Source organism: Balaenoptera borealis, assembly GCF_965194805.1.
Source record: "Balaenoptera borealis genome assembly, chromosome: 10".
Classification (NCBI taxonomy): domain Eukaryota; kingdom Metazoa; phylum Chordata; class Mammalia; order Artiodactyla; family Balaenopteridae; genus Balaenoptera; species Balaenoptera borealis.
The window spans coordinates 101,956,018-101,979,001 of NC_138874.1; the positions used below are offsets into that span (position 1 = coordinate 101,956,018).

The 22,984-nt window shown below is 45.9% G+C and overlaps 1 long non-coding RNA gene across 2 annotated transcripts in view; it reads left to right on the plus strand.

The window, feature by feature from the left end:
* Positions 1-22,984, plus strand: part of LOC309636000 — a 127,436-nt gene that overhangs the window by 86,240 nt on the left and 18,212 nt on the right. Inside the window, exon 5 of one of the 2 annotated variants that reach the window (XR_014249162.1) lies at positions 15,681-21,817. The exons of the other annotated variant lie outside the window; for it this stretch is intronic. This is a non-coding gene — a long non-coding RNA (uncharacterized lncRNA). Of the gene's footprint in view, positions 1-15,680; positions 21,818-22,984 lie in introns of those variants that run through there. 2 annotated transcript variants of the gene reach the window in all.

Here is a 22,984-nt window from a genome sequence, read left to right on the forward strand (position 1 = left end):
CTGATATCTGTCTAGGGTTCTTTCCAAAGAGTTAACTCCCTGACTCTTCCAGCCTGACTTGCTAATGGGCAGAACAAGATCTGATGGCCACAGAGGCCCTCAGACAAAGAATTGCAGGGGCTTGAGATAGGAAGCCACTGGGGCCAAGGGAAATGGATAGGGGCTGGGGGGATAAGTGTGGGGCACCAATGCTGTTTGCCTCCAAAGCCTTTGCTTTTTCCACCAGGGTCCCCAGTACCTTGTACCAACGGGGGGGACAGACCTGTGGCCTAATGCCCACCCCACTGCCTGTCCTGCAACCAGTTCTCACCAAAATCCTGTGCTATTTGCAAGACTTCCTGAAGCATAAAGGCTTTGAGATCAAGTCCAGAAGATTCTTCCCTTGGATGCTTCCGCAGTGTGTGTTTTTGTGTGATGGGTTCTGTGTGACCCAGTGACATGCATCATACTTGAAATACTTCCACTGCTGACAAAATAAATCAGCTCTCCCCGCCGTAGCGCTCAGCTTATTAGGGGAAAATGGAAAAGGGACATTAAATATTAATACTGCATATTTTCCTCTCCCTTGGCACCTTCTATGTGGCTGATCACTGCCCAGCCAGAGCAGCCTTCTGTCTTTCTTCTCCCGATGATGATAGGGGACAGAAGGGACCTTTGACAAGGCAGTGAGGGACACGAGCGTAAAATGGGGCTCCAGCTGACTTTCTGGCTTCCTGCTTGGAAGCACCCATGTCTCTATCGGATGCCAAGGACCACAGCACCATGAAACTTCGTCTGCAGTGGAAACCCTGCCCCTCTGCTAGTTTGGCTTGGAAGCATTCACAGTAAGGAGAGAGCGCAGTTTCTTGAAGGAAAGGTGGTTTCAGAGGAGGCGGCTTGGGAGAAATGAAGCTTGGAGAAGCAGTTGATAAGTCCTGAGCTAACTGACAGAAGAGATCACTGGCTTTGCCTCTGTGTTTGTTCATTTTCAGCAAACATTCAATGAAGGAGCCCTCATCCCTTAGCCCAGGCCACTGAGGAAGTGTGTATAGGCACCTTTTAGGCCTCAGAAAGAAACTCTTCCAGAAATGCTGGTGTTTCATTTGGCTGATTTGTGGAAACCTCTGCACAAAAATCAAAAATTAATCCCTAAGAGGAATTCTCTTTTAGAATGCTGGGAATATGGATTTCTTAGGTTTTTTTTTTTTTCCAATTAATTTTTCATTACACAAGTAAGGCATTAATCCAATTTAAAAAAATTAAGTCATTATGCATAAGGCTAGAGTGGCTTTGCCACTCCCCTCCCAGGTCCCAGTGCCCTCCCGCACCTCGGAAGTAAGTACCGCCAGGACCACAGCACGGGATCATGGGGAGGAGTGCTGAAGTTTCTATGTTTGTTTTCCATGCTTCTTCCCCCGAAACGCTGCTGTTGTTTTCAGGTGAGCTCTACTGGGATTTGGTCCTGTGACTGCTCTCTTTTGTCCCCAGATGTCCTCCTTCCTCTGCTCACACCATCTCATCTGCACACGGGCTCAATAAATTTCTTCCAATGGCCATTTTAATCCTCTGTGTCTGAGCTCAGGAGCCCTCGAGGGACCTATGTCCCATGGCATCGGGGCGAGCGGCCGCCTGGCTTTCAACACTGTCAGCCTGTCCCTCCCTGCCCCCTCCTGTCTCCCTGCCCCAGTCCTCCTGTCTCCCTGCCCCCTCCTGTCTCCCTGCCCCCTCCTGTCTCCCTGCCCCTGTCCTCCTGTCTCCCTGCCCCAGTGCTCCTGTCTCCCTGTCCCAGTGCTCCTGTCTCCCTGCCCCAGTGCTCCTGTCTCCCTGTCCCAGTGCTCCTGTCTCCCTGCCCCTGTCCTCCTGTCTCTGGCCCTGCTCTGATCCTCTGGGGCAGCTTAAACACACTCACTCTGCAGGGCCAGCCTCCGGACATTTGCTCACGATGTTCCCTTCTCCCTCCTTCCCTCTTGATCACCCTCTTGTTTCAAGACTCAGCATCCTTTGTGAACCTTTCTGTCTGTGCTGGCACCCTGGGTCTTTCATCTTAGAACTCATCTCCAGTTAGCACTGGAGCTTTGGGAGTAAAAGTTCTCTGGGGGTTGGGTTTGTTCCTCTTTTCACCCTGGCCACAGGGACTCTTTTAGGCCAGGGTCTATTCCGCAGTCAGGTACCATCATCAGAGCTGTTGTTGAGACCTGCTGTTGGCCAGGATTTGTCTCTGGTGCTTCACATCGGCCACTTCTCTTTTTCCTATTCCTGTGTATGGCTGAGGATCTTGGACCAAGAGAGCCTGTGTCCCTTGTCAAAAGTCCCATAGAGGGTACAGGTCAGAGGTGGGATTCAAACCCAGGGCTGACTCCCAAGTGCTTGAATGATAAGCACAAATGTGTGAGGTGCACCTTCCCTAATTTTGCTTAACCAGTGGCCCTCCTCCGAGAAACCCCGTATCCATATCCATGGAGGAGTCCTGAAGGGCAAGCCCTTGAGTGTGTGGCCCCCCTCTGCCTGCCCTTTGTCTGGACACTGGGAGAGCTACGATCTGGGATCTGGAGGGGGCTGGGGGAGGCTGCGTCTAGGGCGGGCGTGGGCCTCCAGGGACCCCAGCGGAGCCCACAGCCATTTAGGTTAAATGAGCATCCAAAGGCCGGCGCAGAGGAGAGATCATGGGAAGACATTATCCATAGCTGTTTACAAGTGACAGTGAGAAAGTCCTTAGTGACTTTCTTGAGGAGGGAAGACACATCCCTTGAGGGAAAATTAGGCAAATCGTGTGCCTGTTTGGGTCACGCAGGTTCAAATCCTCATCGGGGAGATTAACTTGTCACCGACTTGGCTGTCACTTTTGCTTTTTTCATGGCTTCCTGGGTTTCAGCATCATGTCAGCCGCAGGGAGATGGGGATGCATGAGTCCTCTCATTCCACCACCGGCATCAGGGGCAACGGGGCTGCATCTAGGGCGCTTCGCCGGCTGCTGCTCGGGTTGTTCCCACAAAGCATAATAATAACTGTCCCCTCTCCTGCACCTGCCGAGGCCTCCGTCATCCTTGAGGGTCTATAATCTCCCCTCTCCTAAGCTGCTCTCTGTTATATCCGCCTCTCCTGATCAGAATGAAGTGCTGTGACAGAGCGTGAGATTCCCAGGTTCCAAGAGGATTTGCAGATGGTACGTGAGAATATGGTTCAGTGGTCTAGTAAGCGTGGAAAATGCTCTTGCAAGAGTCTTGCTGCAGGACCTCTCAGAGCCCTCGATGTACTACTAATGTGTTGAATAACTCTCCTAGAGGGGGTTGAGATCACTTTCTTGAAATCTTTGATCATGGAACCGTTTTCAGAATAGAACATCTGTTTCCAGAGAGTGGTGGTCCATTCCTCACACCATAAGACCCACTGGAGCAGAGGAAAGATGAGACTCTAGAGCAGAGGAGACCTGGGTGAGGACGTTTCCTCCCCTCACTGCTGCAGGTCCCCGGTCCTCTGGGCCTCTGTTTCCCCATCTCAAAGTACGGAGGACAGAACATCCTCCAGGAGTTGTTGAGAAGATTAAGTGAGCTATGGTTCTTGGTGCCTACCGGGAGCGTGCTCAACTTTGGACTCTTTCCCCTCCCACCCGACCACAGTATTGTACCCCGAAACACTGCACACCCTCTAAGGGGGCCTCTGAGGGTTGACCTGCACAATAGCTACTTTTATAGGCATTTCCCCTCCCCCACAAGATTGTGAGCTCCATGAGAGCAGAGGCTGTATCTTGCTTCCTTTAGTCCCTTTCTGTCTCAGCCAGGCACCTGACACAGAAGGTGCTGACATGCGGTCATTACATTCGTATTGAACGTTGTCACTTTTTCAATTATGTGGAATCACAAGTCTATGGATTTCTTAGAGAGTCTTCAGGGTGAGGTGGGGCCTATATAGGAAATAATTTACCTAAGGAGGAATAAGTGGGTCCTCTTTTACTTTTAAATTCACTGAAAGTTTGCTGTGCCTAAATTTTAAACAATTTTTCTATAAAAGAGCTGCTCATTGTAGAAAGTTTAGAAAATATGGAAAAGCATAAAGAAGAAAATTAAACTTACCCATAATCCCAAACGCTGCTAATATTTTGATAGTCTTTTGCCATTGACTTTGTGTGTGTATGTGTATGAATATATTATATATATAAACAAAAATGGATCACTTTGTTCAAACTGCCTTATAACCTGCTTTGTTCACTTAACAATATATTGTAAGCATAGGTTGATGTTATTAAATATTCTTCTATATCATTTTAAATGGCTGCCACATATTCTGTGATGTGGGCATAACATGATTTATTTAACTAACCCCTTATTTTGGTTGTTTCCATTCTTCTCTATTATGAACAATGAAGCAATGAACATCCATATAGCAATCCCTATCAAAATACCAATGGCATTTTCCACAGAACTAGAACAAAGTAGTTCTAAAAATTTTATAGAAATGCAATGATCCCAAATAGCCAAAACAATCTTGAGAAAGAACAAAGTTGGAGGCATAATGCTCCCTGATTTTAAACTATACTACAAAGCTACAGTAATCAAAACAGTATGGTACTAGCACAAAAACAGGCACAAAAATCAATGGAGCACAATAGAGAGTCCAGAAATAAACCTGTACACATATGGTCAATTAATCTATAACAAAGGAGGCAAGAATACACAATGGGGAAAAGACAGCTTCTTCAATAAATGTTGTTGGGAAAACTGGACAGCTACATGTAAAAGAATCAAACTACCCCATATACAAAAGTACACTCAAAATGGCTTAAAGAATTAAATCTAAGACCTGAAACCATAAAGCTCCTAGAAGAAAACATAGGCAGTATGCTCTTTGACATTGGTCTTAGCTATAAATTTTTGCATCTGTCTCCTCAGGCAAGGGCAACAAAAGCAAAAATAAACAAATGGGACCACTAAATAAACCAGAAAACTTTTGCATAGCAAAGAAAACCATTAACAAATGAAAAGGCAACTTATAAAATGGGAGAGGATATTTGCAAATGATATATCTGATAAGAGGTTAATATCCAAAATATACAAATAACTTAGACAACTCAGTATAAAAAAATCTGATTAGGGCTTCCCTGGTGGCGAAGTGGTTAGGAATCCGCCTGCCAATGCAGGGGACACGGGTTCGTGCCCCGGTCCGGGAAGATCCCACATGCCGCGGAGCGGCTAGGCCCGTGAGCCACAACTACTGAGCCTGCGCATCTGGAGCCTGTGCTCTGCAATGGGAGAGGCCGCGACAGTGAGAGGCCCGCGCACCGCAATGAAGAGTGGCCCCCGCTCGCCGCAACTGGAGAAAGCCCTTGCACAGAAACGAAGACCCAACACAGCCAAAAATAAATAAATTAATTAATTTAAAAAAATCTGATTAAAAAATGGGCAGAGGACCTGAATAGACATTTTTTTCAGGAAAGCCATGAGATGGCCAACAGACACATGAAAAAATGCTCAACATTACTAATTATCAGGGAAATGCAAATCAAAACCACAATGAGATATCACCTCACACCTTTCAGAATGGCTATTATAAAAAAAGACAACAAACAACAAGTGTTGCTGAGGATGTGGAGAAAAGGGAACACTTGTGCACTCTTGATGGGAACACAAATTGGTGTAGCGACTTATGCAAAAAAGTTTGGAGGTTCCTCTAAAAATTAAAAATAGAATTACCATATGATCCAGCAACTCCACTTCTGGGTATTTACCTGAAGAAAACAAAAATACTAATTTGAAGATATACACACCCCTGTGTTCATTGCCGCATTTTTCACAGCAACCAAGATATGGAAGCAACCTAAATGTCCATTAATGGACGAATGGATAAAGAAGATATTGTATGTATGTGTATACACACACACACACAATGGAATATTACTTAACCATAAAAAAGAATGAAATCTTGCCATTTGTGATAACATGGATGGACCCTGAGGGCATTTGGCTAAGTGAAATAAGTCAGACAGAGAAAGACAAATACTATATGACTTTCACTTATATGTGGAATCTAAAAAGCAAACCAAAACAAAGCAAGCAAACAAACAAAGCAAGACAGAAACAGAGGCATAGATACAGAGAACAAACTGGCGGTTTCCAGAGGGGATCAGGGTGGAGGGCTGGGCAAAATAGGTGAAAGGGGATTAAGAGGTAGAAATTTTCAGTTATAAAATAAATAAGTCAAAGGGATGTAATACACAGCATAGAGAATATAGTCAATAATATTGCAATAACTTTGTACGGTGACAGGTTACTAGACTTATCAAGGTAATTAATTCACAATGTATAAATGTTGAATCACTATGTTATACACCTGAAACATAGAATATTCTACGTCAACTATACTTCAATTTTTAAAAAACGTCTTAAAAGAATTTTTAAAAGGATAACTATTTTGTCTCAGTTACCTGTCCCAGCATCTCTTCCTTGTCTACCTTCCTTTTAAATGATGGTGTTCCCTGGGCTCTTTTATTTCTATTCTGGCCTCTCTTTGGTTGAGAATTAGCACTCAACTGGCTGAGTGCCACCCCTGCCCCCATGCCGGTTTCATATGTAATCTGTGTATAGGAAACATCTATAAATTTCACATTATTACTTGGGGGCCAATAATATCCCAGTTTAGAAACTCATGTAAACTTTTATCCAAAGCCATCCAACGACTTTTAAAGCAAACGTTAACTTTCCCCTTGCAAAATCCAGACTTATAATAAAACTTTTGCTTTCAAAAAACAAAATTTCTGTTTAAACTTACTCTCTTATTCCCTGCCCCCTACTCACCCCCCCCCCCCCCGCAACACACTCCCCAGCAGGTCTCTATATGTAGATAATTTCAGATACTTTCATAGGATTTAAATTTAACAGGAAAAAAAAAATGAGTCCAGTTCCTCCCACCCAAAGAGTGTTTCCAGAAGGTTTGAGGCTCTATCAGTCTCATCTTCCAAATCATGGATCATCCTCCAAAATATTTAACTGCAATCAATTTTTGAGTTTTGAAATCTGGTTTGATTTTTCCTTACTTCCTAAAAGAAACAAGAAACAAAAAGGGAGCACACACACACATATTCCGGGAGAGTTGGCGCTTCTTACTGTGAGCCATTTATCATGATCCAAAAGATTTACTCAGAGGCATAATTAATTGGAACTTATTTCAGTGGAAGTTATTTCCCTTCATCTCATTACAGAAACAAAAGAAGATTATAGACCAGGGGATCCATGAGGTTTCAGGAGAGTCTATTGATGAATGAAGTTGGAAGGAGTTGACACACGGTCAGAGATGGTTAACATCCAGAAATTCTTACAAAGAAACAGCAATTCGTTTCCATTAATCCCGCCTTGCTTCTTTGATCTTGAATGGTACCATGGCTGTAAGTTAAGTGCAGAGTTACCCTGGCATTAAAGGCCCCCAAAGACCTTGCCTTGGAGAAGCATTCTTCGAGAATTTGGAAGATTAAAAATAACAACGATAATAAAAACAAACGAACAAAACAGAAAAAAATGTGAACAAGCAGAGAATCGGGTAGAGAGATTTTTAAGCTATTATACTGTAAATCTGCCACCTGTGCTCATTAGGACAAGCACATCTGCATTAATAGGGAAATGGATGATGTTGGGCCTGGAAAATTTGAGTTACGGTTGCCTTTTTCTGTAAGATGAAGTAATTAAAAGAAAGAGGGAGTTGGGAAAAGATACAACTGGAGAGACACTTCAAGGATTTTTTTAGCAAATCACCTACTCATTTGTCTTTTGTCCTCTTTTCATTTTTCCTATGGTTCTCCCAGCTTCTCCGAGGCTCTCAGAACTCCAGTAAGGGAACACGTGGAAGTTTAAGAGCCCTAATATTTTCGGCAACTTTTTGAGATGCGAAAACCAAGACGGGGCTCAGGGGGACCTGTCCTCTCACTTTGTATCCTCTCGTGACCCAACAGACTGAGCCCCAAATCTTCTAACGTTCTTTTAACTCTGGAAGTGGCCCGAAGCCATTAAACATTCCTTTAATTCTGGAAGTCGGGGGAGAGGGGTGAATGTGGCTGGAGAGTGAGGATGTTATCACCCAGCACGGCTGGTGGTCAGGCTTCATGCTCAAAATTGTCCAATTAAAGAAATAAAAATGTAGGCTCTGTCGGGAAAAAATGCAAATAAGGTGGCTTGGGGTTAAGATTTTGAGTGGTTTGGTGGTTAAAATTATGCTCTTGTTTATGAGGGAAATGGATTTTTTAAAAAAAATCTATATACAGTGGGTAAATTAGGCAACCATCTATTATGTAATTGAGTAATAACACAATCCTTCATAATGGTGAGGCAGGCCAAAGCCGGTGCAAATTTCGGGGACTTTTTCATGCTTCCTACTTTAGCTCTTAAAACAGCAACACTTTTGGGGAATTAAGTCTCTCTTTTTTCCTTTCAGAGGGTGATATCTAACAGTGCTTTCTTGCAAATTGGAATTCTTAGGGGGTGGGGTGAGGCTGCAGGGACTCAGACAGGACCGGGTGTGTGTGTGTGTGTGTGTGTGTGTGTGTGTGTAATCCTGCATGTGCGTGCACCTGGGCACGTCCTAAAGTCTATTTATAGTGGATGCTATGGTGCACCCCCAGATTCCTCTTTAGAACGGGGGTCCCTATGAACTCAGCTGCTGGCAGGGATGACTGCTGGCGGCTCACAGCCAGGAACTGTCCTCAGCCAAAGGGAGCTGCTTGTTTGACTGTATGCCTAGTCCCTGTGGCATCTTGAGTTTAATGACTGGTCCACGTCGGGGTACACAACCTCGGCCCCCTGTGTGGATTCAGGACAACAGCGGGGGCCATCCTGTCTCCAGAGCCCCCGTGGGATCAGCAGAGGCCTCTGTAGTGACTGTGCAGTGGCCCAGCCTCTCCCTCAGTCCAGTCCCGCGTCCCTCCCTATGCTTGCAGGTGTGGATGGCAGATCATGCCCCAATATGCCTCCTGCACAAGAACACCTCTGAGTCTCAGTCTGTTGTCCAGGGAAACTGCCCACTGACAAGTGTCTTCTCCTCTTCATTTCAGGTGGGTGGTAGATGAGAACTGGTGGATCTGCTGTTGTGTAATCACAAAGGCAGCTTGATTCCATAACTTCACCAGATGTTTCTGGAAACAAGGCTGGTCTCGTCGGGACCCCTGAGATTGCTAACTGTGGTGGAGGAACCTCAGGGGGTTTGCGATGTTGGAACGTTTCCTCTCTTGTGGCCTGTTATCCTGCCTCAAAGGCTACCTTTTTTCACTTGTTTCTTTTCACCAGATTATCCTGTTGCAAATCTCATAAAGATGCAGTGTGGCTCTGTGGAGAGAGAGATCATGTCCGAGGCCCAGCTCTGCCACTTACCTGCTGTGTGATCTTGGAATTGACAGAGCACCTGTCTGGGCCTCAGGAGGTGGGGCTTCAGGGGTGAGACCTGCCCACCTTACAGAGCAGCTGTGAAGTCGAGGAGAGGCTGTGTGCAATACGGGGAAGGGACAAGGCCTCAACACACACCTCAGTTAGCGTCTCAGCTGGACCTCAACAACCAGCCCCAGCCAGGCCCTGCCAGAGAAGGGCTCGGAAGAGAACTTAGGAGGGACCCTGGGCAGAACCTCCGATTTGGGGACCAGGCAGAATCGAGTTCACATCTCACCTCTACCATCCATTTGGGCAAATTATCAATACTTAGCCTCTTCTGATTCAGCTTTCTTATACATATTGATATATTAGTGTAACTATTATAGGGTTGCTTGTGAAGAGGAAATGAAGGAATTCAGACAACGTGTCCAGAGCACAGTTTATGAACTCAATAAATGCTGGCAGAATGGAGTGGACCTCCAGCTCTGTTACTTACCAGCCCAGTGACTTCAGGTGAAATAGTTACTAACTCTCTGAGCCACAGCTTGTTTCTCTGTAAACTGCAGTGGTGCTGCCTATTTTATATGGTGACTTTGGGGGCTAACAAGAATGTATACAAAGGGCGTGGTACTAACAGGGGCTCAGCTATTATTTTTCATGTTGTTATTTTGAGGAAGTTTATCTTTGACTGAGGGTCCCAGATAAATAGCAGCAAAACAATGGGCCAATGGAGAAGTTAAGTGGACCATTATGTACAGAGAGCCCCAGACAGAACGGGTCACGGCTTTCTCACTGATGATGGGAAGTTCCCCAGTGGCTTCGCCTGCCAAGTTATTTGTTTCCTAGCAGGGAAATAATACATGGAACTTGGCCACCGCAGGCTGGAGTCTCACTGTTTTCTGGGAATCACCTGATGTCAGGATTTGCAACCTGAGTGCCTGGTCCAGAACAGGGAGCTCTGCCAGGCCTCAGACAAAGGTCCCTTTGGTCCCCAAGCTGGCATTAGCCACTGCCTGCTGAGGGGCTTGCAGGCAACATGTGACTATCCCTACTTAGATCCTCAGGTAGAGACTTGGGCCATTTCTGGGCATTGTGTCCCATCCACAACTTTGTGAGGATATAAGAAAAATTATTTTTATACTACAAAAATACGTGGACAGATCTACTTAATACTAAAGAAATCTGCCTTATCCCAAGGGAAGAAGCAGACACTGTGGTGCCACAGAAAGAGCCCTGGGCTGGGGGTCCATCAGGCAGCCTGCGCCCTCTCTGGTGACTTGGCTCAGGGATTGCCGGTTGCAGAGAAAAAAGCTCTTGCAATTTAGTTCAAATAAAAAACATCGGCCTTATTGTAAGTATTCAGGGCCAGCTCCTGGGACCCCCGCTGTGGGAAGTTCAGCTTGACCTCACAGCAAGTGGGAAGGCACCACCTCTCCTCGGCACACAGGGAAGCCTGTTTCCACAGCGTCCCAGACATCCCAGCTCAGCTCTCCTCCTGTGTAGGACTTTCCCTACTGGGCCTACTTTCCGCTCCTCCTTAAGCTGTCTGCCCGTGGCTTTGGCTGACCTCGGCAATGATTCCAGACTCGACACTCTCCATTCCTCACAGCTCACAGACACACTTAAGACCAATGATCACTTGGTCCAACTTTAAATACTGAGGAGAGAGAATTTGATTGGCTTAGTTTGGATCAGGTGTTGGCTCCTGGTCGGATCAACTGTGATTAGGGGCAATGGTCCCATGTGGCCGTGGGCGGTTCCTCCTGGAACTGTGGACAGAGCAGGCTCTCCAGGCAGGGGGTGGAACAAAGCAACCATGGACATGTGAGAAAATTCGTTCCACTTTATGGGTTGTATTTTCTTCAACCGCAAAATAATAATAATTATTATTGTATTAGCCATTAAGTGTCAGATTAAATAATTTTACATATGGAACCCAGTTGACCTCCCCTCTTTCCTGCCAACTCCCATACCTGTTCAGTCATCTGTGACCATATAACAATAATCCAAATCCCCATCTCATAGGATAAAGGAAGTCCACTCTCCAAGGAAGTTCTCTTCTCTAGGGTATTTCTGGGAACCCTGAGGAATGTGTGTATGTGTGTTTCACAAGTCTACCCGGGTGGTGGCTTGTCATCCCCACCAGCCTCCTTGCTCTGCATGAGTGCTCCCCTTGAGCTCAGCTGGCACCTCTAGCATCGTGTTTTCCAGGCTGTTGACCCTCACCCTTGTACATCTGCATCCCTAACATGGATGTGAGCTCCTTCCCTAAGTCCCCAAAGCACAGCTAAGAGAGGATGGAAATGGTATAACTGCCCTCTCCAGCTTTATTGAGTTATAATTGACAACTAAAAATTGTATATATTTAAGTGGTACAACGTGATTTTTTTAAAAAATGGAAATCTTGTAACTTTACTGAATGTTTGGGGACAACAGAATTTAACAAAAAGGCTAAGCTTGGGCTTGCATAGCTGTTCCTGGGCCTTCCTGAGGCTAGAGGACCCAAAAGGTACCCTCAGAATATTTCTGCCGAGGAGTTCAGGCCATTCTCAGAGAGAGGAAGGGCTTCTTCCCTTCCAGTCCGAAGGCCACCTCATCGCCTTCACCAGGATTCAGCCCAGTTGCAGGAAGCCTGAGAGTGGGAACCTCCTTTCCCTCCGGGGGAAACTCCCACTCCCACCTGTCAGGTTGCCATCTGACACACCCACAGTCACCACAGACCTTTCTGGTTTCATCAGGTCCGCTTCATCAGCTTAAACAGTCCTGCCGGGGCAACTCAACAGCCTCAGCCCAGTACTGGGGGCCAAGCCTGCACCTCCCTCCTCATCGGGGTAGGTCCTGGCACTGGATCGCTCGTGAGCTCAGCTTCGGTCAAAACAACAAACTCATCTCCCAAGAGCACACAGTGATTTTTTTCTGGCATTGGACACTGAAGTTCCAAGTTTTACATAAAAAAATTTCTGATTTTAGGATTCATCTGGAGAGTCTCCAGTTGACATTTGTAAACGGTATACATTAGGATGGGAGCTGGCCTTACCAGTAGGACCAAAATGACTCAGTGATGTGGCCCCTCCTTAAACAAAGGGAATGTCTGTTCCAAAGACAAATTTACTTTTTTTCCCCTCATAAACTACAGAGACTGTCTGAAATTCCTCAAATGGCCACTTTCCAGCCTCAAATATTTAAAGCCCTAGTCTCTTCCAGGTGCCTTGTTCTGGTAAATTATCTCCTTTGAACCTCCCAACAAATTTAGGAGGGAAGGTATGGTTTCCTTTGTTTCACAAATGAGGAAACTGAGGCTCAGAAGTGTGGGATAATTAGCCTACAGGTGGTAAATGGTAGGGTGGGATTCAAATCCAGCATGGACCTTTGTCCTACAGCACCCTCGTCCCACGACCCTTTCTGCTTCCGATGGTCTGCAATTCTGAGGGCCTTATGATACTGGGAGGCTCTGAGCCTGGCCTGGGGGAAGGCAACTGTGACTCCCAAGACTTAACCCCAAAGAACAGTGCAAGCTGCCTAATTTGCAGGGCCCAGTGCAAAATGGAAACATGAGCCCTTATTCAAAAGTGATGAAGAATTCAACACCATGAGAGCGGAGCGTTAAACCAGGCACAGGTCCTTGTGAATGCCGGGCCCTGCGCGGGTGGCAGGCCTGTGAGCTGGCAGCCTGGACGAGTCGCCTAGCTCCTGGGAGAAGCCTGGGCCGCGGGGTGACCTGGTGCTGGAGGACACTGGGATGTTTTCCAGCAAGCCTGCTCTGCCCGCTCCCCCGTAACGTGACATGATCGTCAAAGGAGGCAAGAGACCCATGGGTTGTGTATACCAGATAATTTTTGTAGTTTAACTGCTTTGATTCCTCCCCTATTGTTGTTGTTTTGAATAATCTGTGTGGCTTTTGAAGAAATTGCTTGAACTGATTTGAGCCTTATTAAGATATGAAAAAGTCGCCGGCAAAGGGGGACTGGTGATGAAAGAGGAGCGTTCATTTGGCGCTGCAGGTGTCGGGAGTGGAGGAGCCCCGTGCTGGGTGCTCAGCAGAGGTAGGGGGGCTGTGGGGGACAGAGGCAGCTGTGAGCAACAGTGCTCAGCTCTAGATAGCAGAACGACAATCGACAATCGGAAACATAAAAGCCCAGGTGGAAAGTGAGAAAGAAGCGAGCAAAACAAACCCTCAACTCAACTACAGCCGAAAGAGGGGGAAGTTAAGAGAGGAAATGGCTCATCAGTATTGCAAATGAGTAGCAGCCTCTGCTGGAAGACGGGACCCCCCAGTTGTTTTCCTCAAGGGCAGAGGCATTTGGGCACTTGGCTGGGTTTCCCCAGGAGGTGGGGTTTGCTAGAGAGAGTCTAATTCTGGCCAAAGCCTCCCAAATTCTCAGGTAACTGGTTTGATCTCAAGCTTTGAAAGCCTGCTTCCAGCTTTGTGACTCTTACCAGGGTCAATGAGCATCCTGTGTGTAGTCTGGGGGCCAGCCTTGGAGTACAACGGCTAACGGTCAGGTGTGGTCCCTGCCCTCCTAGAATTCTCAGTCTGGAGGCGGAGTCAGGAAAATGAGCAGGCAGGTGGGCAGGCAGGGGAGGTGTTGGGGGGAGCACAGAGGAGGAGTGCCTCACCAGAAAAGGTCTCTCCCCAAGAAAGCCACGTTCATGCAGAAATCTGAAGGATGAGCAGCATTTATCCAAGTGTTGGGGATGATTGAGGTGAGGAGGGGATCCAGGTTAAAGGGAAAGCATGTGCAAAGGCCAGGAAGTAAGAAAGAGGGTGTTGCATTTGAGTGATGGACATTGACTGCTAGGAGAGACCTTTCCATCCACACATGTTGGTTGAGTGGCTACTACCTGCTCAGTGCTAGAGAGCCATCCTATACACTTGATTGTGCCACTCTCCATCTGTTGCTTTTCCCATTGCAGACCCTTTCCTGCTTCTCTGTTTTCCTGATTCTTTCCATCTCATACTTTGATTGGCTCTCTCCCTTGGATTTATTCCATGTATTAGCAGAATACAAGTTCAGCTGCTGTTTCAAAGATGAAAATAACATTGGCTTAAGCAAGAAAGATGGAAGTTAATCTTACTTTCATGAGATTGCCCAAGAATAGGCAGTTGGTTGTTGAGGTGGCTCTGCAGAGGTGAGGACCCAGAATCTCTAGCTCTTTTTCTTCCACCATCCCTGAGGTATTATTCTTGAGAGCATGCTCCAAAGTGGCTCTCTACCATGTCAGCTTTCCATGAGGCAAGATAGAGACAGAGGAGCTCACCCTCCTTTCTTTAAAGGTCATGGCATGGAAATTGTACATATCATTTCTGCTCACATCCCATTGGCCAGAGCTTGGTCATGTGACCACACCTAGATGCAGGGAAGTCTGAGAAATGTAGTGCAGCTGGTGCCCATGCTCAGTGAAAGCTCAGAAGTAAATGGATATTCAGATAACCAGCAGCCTCTATCCTATTCTATTTCTGGTTTGTGATCTTGGAGATCTGTCTTCACAGACTAATACCCCAGTAGTGGCTCTCCTATTTGATTCAGCCCTGGGCTCCCCATCTCTCATGTAAACACTAGAAAGGCAGAGGACATCAATGCTGGAAAGCTAAATATCATCCTGTGCTCAGCTAAAACTTACAAAAGACAAATCAATGGGTAAAACATTTATGGGATGTGTTAGGTCAATAAAAATTCCTCTTCTAAGGCCAGGACAAAGGAGGTCTACTCACTTTATTTAAGGAAGCTTTGTTGGTTAGATTAAATGCTGGGTTAGTCCTCTTTTGGGCCTTAAAAGCTCTCCATCCAGAAGAGATGATGAAGCCACAGACTTGCCCATAAGCCCTTAATCAAGGCTCAGCCTGAATTCCTCAGACTTTGTTTCTTCGAAGGGCAAGGAAGGGAAAAAGTGACGGATTGACAAGGAAAACTGGTAGGTGGTGAATGTGTTCCCTGCAAAGAGCTTTTCGGAGCATGAGAGTGCTTATGAGTGAATGGGTTCAACCTGACAGAAGATCCAGATAATCCAATAAAACACTTCTTGTTTTTGTGACTAATCCAACTGTCATACTCCATTTCCAGGAGCTCGAACCATCTAAAAGTGACTCTGAGCCTTAATGTTCACTTTCTGGTTTGTGCAGGATTAGATTTTCATCTCAGCCCTATCTCCAAGCCGTCTACTTATATTTTAGGTAATAACAGACTAAGTAAGAAGAAATTAAGATGGGAGTAAGATTGTTTTGTACACTCCAGATCTCAGTGCTTGTAATTTTGGGTTTAGCTGCTGTTTTGGATTATGAATGTTTCACAGTTCCCTGTCCTCTTACTCATACTGGATAACACAAAGGTTATTTGTATACATGTCTACCTCGTACACCAGCTTAAGAGGCTTTTGAGGAACAAGTCTCCATCCCAGTTTGTGTGGCCTTCGCAGCATCCAGGTTGGTGCCTGGCACATGGTAAGTATTGAATCAGTGTTGTCGAATTGCTGACTTCATTCAGATAACCAACGTTGACTGTGGCTCTTTTTAGTTAATCCACTGTGCCATTGTTGGCAACGTAAGTTATCAGAATGCCATATTTCTATCATATTTGCATGCTTTCAAGCTGTGACTCCATCTTCCCCTCCTTCCACCTTCACTCTAAGAGTCCACTGAAGTCTTTAAAAAAGGAAGGAGTGCTTAACAGAGGCTGGAAGAATCTATGCATCATAAAAATTAATGATATGAGAAAATTGTTTCATAGTTTCTTATCAACTAAACATACACTTACCTTAAGATCCAGCAGTCACTCTCTTGGAAATTTATCCCAGAGAAATAAAGACTTATGTTCAGACAAAAACCTGTACATGAGCGTTCATAGCAGCTTTATTTGTAATAGCCTAAAACTAAAAACAATCCAAACATCCTCCAATGGGTGAATGGTTAAACCTTCTCATATATCCACACAGTAGAATACTCCTCAGCAATAAAAAGAACAAACTTTGCAGAAATGCAATGTATTGGTTAGCTAGTTGCTGTAACAAAGTATCATACAAATGAGTGGCTTAAACAACAGAAATTTATTGTCTTAGTTCTGGAAGCTAGAAGTCCAAGATCAAGGTGTCAGAAGGGCCATGCTCCCTCTGTAGGTGCTAGGGAAGGAACTCTTCCCAGCCTCTCTCCTAGCTTTTGGCAGTTCCATGGCTTGTGACAGCATAACTCCAATCATGACATGGTGTTGTCCCTGTGTGCCTGTCTGTGTCCAAATTTCTCCTTTTTATAAGGATACCAGTCATATTGGACTCGGGGCCCACCCTGCTCTAGTATGACTTCATCTTAACTAATTACATCTGCAATGACACTGTTTCCAAATAAGGTCACATTTTGTGGCAGTAGGAGTTAGGACTTCAACATATAAATTTGAGTGGGACACAGTTTAACCCATAACATGTAACAACATGGGTAAGGGCATTATGCTTATTGAAAAAAGCCAATCTCCAAAGATTTCATACTGTATAATTCCATTCATGTGACATGCACAAAACGACAAAACTACAGAGATGGAGAACAGATGGGTGGTTGCCAGGGGACAGGGACAAGAGTGGGTGGGGGTGAGTCTATAAAGGACAGCATGAGGGAGTTTCTTTGTGGTGATGAAATAGTCTGGATCCTATTTGGTGGTGGTTATATGAATCTATATGAGGGATCAAATTGCACTGGACTACACCTCCTTCCCCCAGCACACAGGCGTGCATATAAAAACTGGTAAAAACTGAACAAGGTCGGTAGTCTAGTTAACAGTATTGTATCAATGTCAATTTTCTGGTTTCAATATTGTACTAGTTACACAAGATGTCACCATTGGGGGAAGCCGGGTGAAGGGTTCATGGGACTACTCTGTGTACTATACTTACAACTTCCTGTGAGTCTGTAATCTTTTCAAAATAAAGAGTTACAAAAATTTAACAATATTGCTATGTCGGTAGATGGGAGGCAGGAAATGAGAGACTGGAGGTGTAGATTGGGTTAAAAAGTTTCTCTTGGGCTTCCCTGGTGGCGCAGTGGTTAGGAATCCACCTGCCAATGCAGGGCACACAGGTTTGAGCCCTGGTCCAGGAGGATCCCACATGCCGCGGAGCAACTAAGTCCGTGCGCCACAGCTACTGAGCCTGCGCTCTACAGCCCGCGAGCCACAACTACTGAGCCCACGTGCCACAACTACTGAAGCCCGCACACCTAGAGCCCGGGCTCCTCAACAAGAGAAGCTACCGCAATGAGAAGCCTGCACATAACAACGAAGAGTAGCCCCCGCTCGCCACAACTAGAGAAAGCCCACACCCAGCAATGAAGACCCAACGCAGCCAAAAATAAATAAATTAAATAAATTAATTTAAAAAAAAAAGTTTCTCTTGATATGCTCATAATCCTAAAAAGGTTCTTTGCTTCCTAAATTCCATGACATTTGAAGTCACACCACCTTCCTTCTCTAGAACAAAATGAGGAGCTATGTTTAGGTGAGATGGCAGCAGAGGGCAGAGGCCAGAGCACAAATATTTATTTATCTCCCTGTAGACTTCTACCCAGGACTTGATTTTCCAGATTTTCAGAAAGATCCTCTGATGGGACCTTGGCTTCTCAGATCAGCAATTGCCCAATGCCCACCTCTTTCCTTGAAATCCTTGTGCCTGGGGAACGCCTCACCTGCCCTGAAGGCCTGGGGGCCCAGCTTCATCAGTCAGGCTGGGGGGGGTCTTGTCCAGCCCACCCTCTGCCCACTCCCAGCTTCACCCATGCACAGAGGAGGGACACACTCCCAAGGCAAACTTGCTCCTGGTCTCACCTGGATCAAACCAACTCCCAGAAAGTTGGCTTTGCAGGTTCCAAGCCTTGGCTCGGATGACCCAGGTTCCAGACTGGCTCTGCTGCATGCCCTTAGGCAAGTTGTTTCTCCTCTCTTAGCCTCAGTTTCTTCAGCTGTCCAGTGAGAGTAAAGCCCTCCATCTAATCTTGAAGTCGAGAATATCCTAAAGCTTAAACATTATAAATGATGGGAAGGTTTCTTGCAAATGCAAGGTTCTGTTATAATGATCTTATAATAATTTAATAGTTGTTAATTATTTAAGCATCTTCCACATACTAAGTAAAAATATTACCTCTTAATTCTCATAAGTGTCATGGACCTCTTGGGATTATACCAAGCACATTCCATGCCTGCCCAGGAAATTGCCTCCCTGACCCTGTTCACCCTGGCTGTACCTCTAAAAGCTAAAGGAATCTTTGTCTCTGAGTCTTGATCCAGAAGACTTGGAGCTTTGTTTGCTTTCAAGAGCCCACATAGGGCTTCCCTGGTGGCGCAGTGGTTGAGAATCTGCCTGCCAATGCAGGGGACACGGGTTCGAGCCCTGGTCTAGGAGGATCCAACATGCCGCGGAGCAACTAGGCCCGTGAGCCACAACTACTGAGCCTGCGCGTCTGGAGCCTGTGCTCCGCAACAAGAGAGGCCGCGATAGTGAGAGGCCAGCGCACCGTGATGAAGAGTGGCCCCCACTTGCCACAACTACAGAAAGCCCTCGCACAGAAACGAAGACCCAACACAGCCAAAAATAAATAAATAAATAAATTTATAAAAAAAAAAAAAAAGAGCCCACATCAACCTTATACGAAAGATCCCTGGGGCAGTGGTGTGACTGAGCCAGCTTGATAGGCTCACGAGGGCTGAATGTGCTAGACCTCTTCCTGGGTCTGGGTCACTGACATCACGTTGGGGCTTGAAATCAGCCATGGTGAGAGCATTTACACCGTGCAAGTTGGCAAACACTATAAATCAAGGCTCCGTGTTTGTTTCTCCAGAAAGCCAGTCTTCCTGTCTAGTCAGATCCATTGCAAATGAGATTTCAGGTGGTATATTAAGATATCTACCAGTTCCCAAGGTGGATGGGAGGATCTGGCCACCAACATAAAATAGTAATTATGAACATAATAGAGGAATCTGCTCTAGAGCTTACTAGCTGTGTTCCCACGGGCAATTGACTTAGTGTCTCTAGGTCTTTGTGGTTTTTTTGGTGTTGATTTTTGGGGTTTTTTTGGTTTTATTATTTTTTTTGTTGAAGTTGATTTACAATGCTGTGCCAATCTCTGCTGTACAGCAAAGTGACTCAGTACATATGTACAGACAGTCTTTTTCTCGGTAGGGCCTTGTTGTTTATCCATCCTATATATAATAGTTTGCATCTGCTAATCCCACACTCCCAGTCCTTCCCTTCCCTGCCCCCCTTCCCCTTGGCAACCACAAGTCTGTTCTCTATGTCTGTGAGTCTGTTTCTGTTTTGTACACAGGTTCATTTGTCTCTAGGTCTTTGTATCTTCCTCTATAAAGATGAGGGTATTGACAGAGTCTACCTCCCACTTGTAAAGTACTTCTCATGTTAGCTTTTCTTTTTTTTTTTAAAGTTTTTTTTTGATGTGGACCGTTTTTAAAGTCTTTATTGAATTTGTTACAATATTGCTTCTGTTTTATGTTTTGTTTTATTTTTGGCTAGGAGGCATGTGGGATCTTTGCTCCCTGACCAGGGATTGAACCTGCACCCCCTGCATTGGAAGGTGAAGTCTTAACCACTAGACCACCAGGGAAGTCCCCAGCTGTTCTTATTGTACTTTTGGTTGCTACTATTTTTATTATGAGCTTCCTGGTCTCTATAAGAAGGTAGCTTTAAAGCACTTGACCATCCCACTCTTCTGAGAGATAATCCAGTATAATATTGAGAGGACAGACTCTGGAAGCTCCCACCTGGGTTCAAACAGACTCTGGAAGCTTCCACCTGGGTTCAAATCCTCTCTCTACTACATATTAGCTATATAACCTTAGGCAAGTTACTTAACCTCTCTGTGGCCCAATTTCCCCATCTGTAGGACAGAGTCTATAATAATACCTACCTCCTAGAGTCGTCCCAAGAATAAATGAGTCAGTGTGTGTCAAACACATAAAGCAGTGCCTGATTCATAGTAAGTACTATTAGGAGTGTGTTATAATTATTCTGAAAGTGACTGTACTTGGGGGTGATTAGCATCCCCCAAGAATTCATAACCTTCCCAGGAGCTCCAAATGTGATCTTATTTGGGAATAAGGTTGTTGTAGATATAATGAGGTGAGATGACATACTGAAGTGGGGAGGGTCCCCCATCCACTGTGAGTGGTGAGAAGAGGCGAGGCACAGAGCCAGACACACACGGAGGGAAGGGATGTGAAGATAACATGGGGAGAACACCATTTGATGACAGAGGCAGAGACTGGACTGATGCAGCTACAGGCCAAGGAATGCCAGCATTGCTGGCCACGACCAGGAGCTGGGAAGAGGCAAGGAAGGATTATCTCCTAGAGCCTTCAAAAAGCAAATGACCTTGTCAACACCATGATTTTTGATTTTTGGCCTCCAGAACTAAGATAATACATTTTGTTGTTTTAAGTCCACCAGTTTGGGATAATTTGTTATAGCAGCCGCAGGAATCTAACACAGGGATCCTTCTGGAGAGGCTGGAGAGGTTGCATACAGATTTCCCCCACTCTCCAAAAGTAGACAGTTCCTACAAAACTCGAAGTAAGCCAAAATGGCATAAAGTGAAGAAGAAATTACCTTTTTTTTGGTAAAAGCAAAAACCCGTACTCAAGTAGGTCTTTTGTAAAAGCAAAGTGGCATAAATCGAACTTTCGAAGAGTGAGGGATACCTTATCCACTGCCTTGCTTTTGAACCCACTATTTGTGTGTATTTTACAATCCTTTCTGTTTTTGCTCTGTTGGCTCTTTCCCCAGGGTCTGGGCTCCAATAGCAGCTGAACCCTTTGCAGCTACACAGTGGGGCTTGGGGGCAACTTGGCCCTTGCCACCAACTGTAATCAGCTAGTTGCTTGACCTACTCATTTTGCTCTTGTATTAATTACTCTAAAGCCTTGTCTTGTTAGGTGTGTGTTGTATTGTTAGCTGCATATATTTTTTATTATGATTAGAAGAATTCTGGTATCTAACATTTTAGAGATTCTTACAGAATTTCTTTTTAAAAAATAATTTATTCAGGTGAAATTCATATAACACACCACTGACCATTTTAAAGTCAATAATTCCACGGTATTTAGTACATTCACAATGTTGTGCAACCACTACTTTTTTTTTTAGTTCCAAAACATCTTCATCACTCCTAAGTAAAATCCCTTACCCACTGAGTAATTTTTCCACATCCCTCCTTCCCACGCCCCCCAGCCCCTGGCAACTACCAATTTGCTTTCTGTCTCTATGGATTTATCTAGTCTGAATGTTTCATACAGATGGAATCATACAATATGTGTATGTATCTGACTTCTTTCATTTAGGATAATGTTGTCAAGGTTCAACCACTATTGTAGAACGTATCAATATGCCATTCTTTTTTATGGCTGAATAATATTCCTTTGTATGTGTATACTATGATCTGTTTGTCTGTTCATCCATTGATGAACATTTGGACTTTTCTGCCTTTTGGATATTGCAGAGAATAGCCAGTGGGCTTTCTTGTATAGCATTTTGCTTGATTTATTTTCCACCAGGGACGTTACCAATGGGGAAAACTAAGTCTCGGAGAATCAAAGAAACTGCCCTTTGCATCAATTAGGGAGAAAGGAGGAAACAGATGGTCCACGTCGGGGGGGTGGGGGTGGGCAGGGAATGAGGAAGAGTTGATGAAGGTGCCATTGATGGAAGATGCCAGCAGGGGCAAGGAGACCAACAGGGATGGGGCAGCGCCCAGAGCTGGCAACAGCAGGAAGCCATGACTGCCCCTAGGCCTGCAGGGCCAGAGGGAGAAGCTATAGCTGGCATCAGGAGAGGGTTGTGTGATAGGGCTGCCTGGCTGGGACCAAGCCCTGCAGAAAAGAAACCCATCAGCTAACAAGCCACAGCCTGGAGGTGAGGGAGCTGGGGGCATAAATACCAGCACCGCCCTCTCCTCACACCCAGCAAGCTCCTACCTCCACTGGCCAAATCCAAATGGAAGCCGAGGGCAAGGGAGCCAACCTCCGGCATAGAACAGGGTGGGGAAGGACAGAGAGTGTCTGGGGGGCAAACAGAACCTATAAAGAATAGCTTTTGTCACACGGTCTGAGTTGGGACTTGAACCAGGGTCTTGGTACCCGGATCCCACACCCTTTCCAGTCCCAAAGGTAAGTGCCAACTGGCGCATCTCAATGCATTACTCGCGTTCCTGCATTTCCCCTCCGCTGCCCTTCACTTGCCCCATCCCTCGGGGGCCCCAGGGAGACGGGGGTCTGCAAAGGTGCCTGGTCTGGTCTCTGGCCCCTCTTCTCATCTTCCCTCTGCCTCTGCCCGCAGAGGGCTGCTCTCCGCGTCCAACCTCTGGCTGTGCTCCTGGGCTCTGCACGCCAAGTGGGGCAGACAGGGGGCCCCTGGGGCCGGGGGCTTTTCTTCTTTCTCCCTTGTTCGCGGTCATTCCGAAGCCATGGAGAGAAAGAGCTGAGAAAATCAGGGGCCGAGAGTCTGTTGTGAAAGGAGTCCACGAAGACAATGCAGCAAGTGCTTAGCGAGGCCTGAATGCAGGGCTTAGGGCGCAGAGCCCTCCCGAGGCCTTTGTGTGCCTCTCTATTGACTGCTCCTAAGCCCTCAGTGCGCCCCCATTGTGCTCAGAAGAAACCCAAACCCACCCAGGCCCACAGGGCTCC